General features: G+C 42.7%; 1 protein-coding gene across 3 annotated transcripts in view; it reads right to left on the bottom strand.

Moving 5' to 3' along the window:
* Positions 1–3,541, bottom strand: part of LOC103459314 (E3 ubiquitin-protein ligase TRIM39-like) — a 22,822-nt gene extending 19,281 nt beyond the window's left edge. The window contains exons 1-2 of one of the 3 annotated variants that reach the window (XM_017302676.1): positions 3,497–3,511; positions 1,136–1,177 (exon numbers count right to left, since the gene is read on the bottom strand). The gene's annotated coding sequence lies outside the window, so the exon portion shown is untranslated. Of the gene's footprint in view, positions 1–1,135; positions 1,178–3,496 lie in introns of all 3 variants that reach the window. The other 2 variants (XM_008400783.2, XM_008400784.2) reach the window with 2 other exon arrangements.
* Between the last annotated feature and the right edge of the window lie 450 nt (positions 3,542–3,991).

A 3,991-nucleotide genomic window follows, 5' to 3' on the forward strand; every position in this document is an offset into this window, starting at 1 on the left:
ATTAACCTGACAGTCATGTTTTTGGACTGTGGGAGGAAACCGGAGTACCTGGAGAAAACCCACCATGCACAGGGAGAACATGGAGACTCCATGCAGGAAGACGCCGGGCCGGGAATCGAACCCAGAACCTTCTTGCTGCAAGGCAACAGCTCTACCAACTGCGCCACTGTGCAGCCACAATAATCAATTTATGAATCCAATTAATCATTTCAGCTCTAAAATAAACACAGAGAGAAGCTGCAATGATCCACTAACGAGAATAAACCTGAGAACGCCACCGATCCTGATCGGGACAAGTTAAAAAGGAAAAGAAGAGAAAAAAGAGAAAAATGAAGGAAAAAAGGAGAAAAAGTAAAACCAAGAACAAATGAAATATAAATAAATAAAGGAAAAATAAAAAAGGAAAAGAGAAAAACAGAGAAAGACAAAAAATGAAGGAAAAAAGGAGAAAGAAAAAAACCAAGAACAAATGAAAGAAGATAAAGAATGGAAAATAAAAAAGGAAAAGAGAAAAAGATGCTGATGACTTAGTGACTTGTTGTGTGAACCGACCAATCAGAGACCATCAGGAAGTGACAAAGTTCATCAGAAGTCGCTAAACGTCTTCGGCGTCCGCAGAGAAAACCTCAGGAAATCACACCTTCCACATTTAACCGCAGGCAGGAATAAAAAAGGGAAGAAATGATTCGGGGACGAGTCTCTCTTTGTTCCCGTCTTCCTGCTGTCGCCATCAATTATTCACGCCACATCAACACCATCATTTTTACTTCTTCACGCCCCAAACAAACCGATACGATCGCTGCTCCGCCGCGGCCATTTGTGAGAAAAAACCCAGAACATCACGCTCAGTCAGAGGTGCTCATTAGTTTCTGTAAAACGAGCCTGAGAGGAGCTGCTGCTCATACAAATCACATGAACCGAGAGCCGCACTGACAGGCCAGCTGGTAAACAGGAAGGCGAATGTGTGAATATGAAGGCAGTCGATATTCTGATTGGAGGTGAGGAATTAGAATCAGCTAGAGGGAGACAGAGCGCCAACAAGACGCGGCATCGATTTTTCCGTTTGGCCAGAGGAAGCTGCTCACGCGGCGTCGGAGATCATCTGATCCAGAAACCAGAACGCGAAGCGACTCACCGTCAACATCAGAGCGTCGGCAACATGGCCGCCCTGGAGAACCTGCAAGCAGGAATAAAAACTATGATAATCAGCAGACAGACGGGTCTGATTATGTCGTTATTTTAAAGTTTCTGCAGTTTAAGACTTTACTAACGCACACTGACCAAAAGGCTAAAGTCCGTCCGTCTAAAATGGTCCAGAACCTTTCAGGAATTAAAACCGATGTGGTTAAACACGGTGGTGGCAGTGTGATGATCTGGTCCAGTCACCATCAGAAGAGGAAACCAGTTTCCATTGGCTAACAGACAAGCTGCTCCTTCCTGACTGGTTTTATTCAACATTTCATGACTTTATTGGAGATTCTGGGAAAATCGAGGATGACTGGGATGACTGGGATGACTGGGATGACTGGGATGACTGGGATGACTGGGATGCTCCCAGTTGAGCTCCGACAGAGAATTTACTGTATCTTTAAAACAACTTTACATTTATTAGTTTGGTTCTTAAAGACGTCTTCAGTTTTTGCCCAGATTAATGAGTTTTCAGCTCTGGTGGGTCTAAATATTCATCTTCACATTTAAATTATGTTCATTCACATTCACATACTGGAAACTTGACCTTTAACCTAAACCAAATTTAATCTCGTGTCTGCCTATTTACTGACTTTGCCTTATATCCACTGAAAGCGCCGCTCTGAATAATTCATGGCTCTCCCTCACTGGCCAGTCAGACGTATTCAAACGCTCCGTCTTTTCCTCTTGGCACCAACATTTAGGCTGGAAGCTCTGAGAAAAGGGAATATTTGAGGTGCCATAAATATTTTCTGCTTGTAAATGAATGGAGATGACAGTGACGTGAAGCTCAGGCTTGTACTTTTAGAGAAAGACTAGAATCCAAACGCTAATCCAGATTATGTGAAGATGAAGTTACCGCCACCATTCTGGTGGGATTCGGTCACCGCCCAGTCAGGCTGGACTTTATTCTGCCGATTTCAGAGTCTCAGGGTGAAGAAGGCTGATTACGGCTTTTAGGAAAGGTTAAAGGTCAATGCGCAGTGACCAAAGGTACCTCAGGGTTCCACCTGTGGGACCCTTTTATTTAACGTCTACATGATTCCTCCAATTCAGATTAATAATAAGATTAGTTATGCAGATGATACTCAGCTGTACATTAAAGTCACAAAGTGACTCCAAACTCATTGATTCCCTGAACAAATGCTTAGATATTGTACATATTATATTTTAAATATTATGTGATTTTGAAGCCATTTGTGTAATTTCCTTCTCAATTATGTAATTCACCAGATTACACACGTACCTCTGGTTACTGTCGGACCTGTAGAGTCATTAAACAAAGAAGCAGTGAAAACGCGAAGCGGGTTGAAAAACCTGTTGCTACTAGGGCTGTTGTAAACGATTATTTTAGTAATCTATAGATTTTTCTTACGATTAATCGAGTAATCGGATAAAAACAATTATGAAATAAAATATTGGTAAATCTTCCATAACACCAGTGTTACTATCGGATATSAACATCAGTCTATTTTTTCCACCTTTGAGCTTCCCTACCAGTTACTGTTTTGTAGACCGGGGGAGCAACACGGGATATTTACGGCTCCTCCGTTCAGAAACTCATCTACCAGCCATGTTCCGCCTCCCGTTTGTTCAGACCGGGATGATATAAGTTTATTGTGCGGTTCGTCCGTAAAGCTGCTCTTACCCTGTAAGCATCAACCCTCAGCCGCCCGCCGTGTTCAGTCTCTCCGCTCACCTGTATAAATCCTCCTCAGCTTCTTCCCGCCGTTCAACCAGCAGCTCCGGAGCAGAAAGGCTGCCGAACTCCCGGCATCGCGCCGGTCATTTTAAGGATGTTTATTGGTCGCACAAAAACGATGAAAACCCGGAATTATCACCAATCAGTAAAATCCCCGCGGGCCGAACTTGAAGATTGGACGTTATGCCGCTAACACGTAGCTTCCGTCAACAACTCAGAGGCGGAAGTCAGAGCTCCGCGCAACGCAAATAATGTTCCGGCTGAAACACGGTGAGCTAAATGATAAAACATAAATTAACGAAGCTTCGAGGCAGGTCAATTTTCCTCGAGGAATTTTAATAATCGAGGTACTCGAATCACTCGAGGAATCGTTTCAGCCCTAGTTGCTACACGCTTTAAGAGTTTCTCACTAGTTTAGTGGGTTAATCAATGAGATCCAGTTAATCAATGGATGCCTTGAACAGCAACCAGCTAATAGTTCAGTTTCACTTCAGGCTGCAGTTTAATCTGGAAATAAATCCACAAGTTCACCAACAAAACTGACTTTTAGCCTTAGCGCCAGAGAAAAGAGTAGAAATATTAAATAAAACTTGATTAACTGCTTACAGTTTGTTTTCCTCTGCTGCGTTTCTGTGCGTCCTCTTCCACAGCCCGACCGTTTGGCCAGGTGCAGAAACAGAAACAACAGAAACTATGGATGGCAGTCCAGCTCACACACGTCGCCAATGTTTATTTAGCATATATAGGGCTGTAATGTACACAAAATATTTTCCTGAACAGTCATGACAGGAGAAGGGCGTGAACACAAAACGTCTTAAGCCTCTAAACTTTAGTCAGACAAGTTCTCAGAAGTCGTATTTTTAGAAACGGGCACAAAAAGAAACGTGTGAATCGGCTCAGTTGAGGTCGAATCGTTTCGGATAAATATTCTGGTTTCACCAGTTTCTAAAGTAACCAAGTATGATCCAGTGGAGCAGAAACAAATTCCAACAAAGACAAAACGAAATGAGGAAAGTTGTGAGTGGAAAACTACAATAACATAATTCATCACAAACAAAACAAAGGTAGAGGCGGCTGTAGAGCCTGAGGTCAAAGTTCAAA

This window comes from Poecilia reticulata, linkage group LG23 (genome assembly GCF_000633615.1).
Source record: "Poecilia reticulata strain Guanapo linkage group LG23, Guppy_female_1.0+MT, whole genome shotgun sequence".
Taxonomy (NCBI): domain Eukaryota; kingdom Metazoa; phylum Chordata; class Actinopteri; order Cyprinodontiformes; family Poeciliidae; genus Poecilia; species Poecilia reticulata.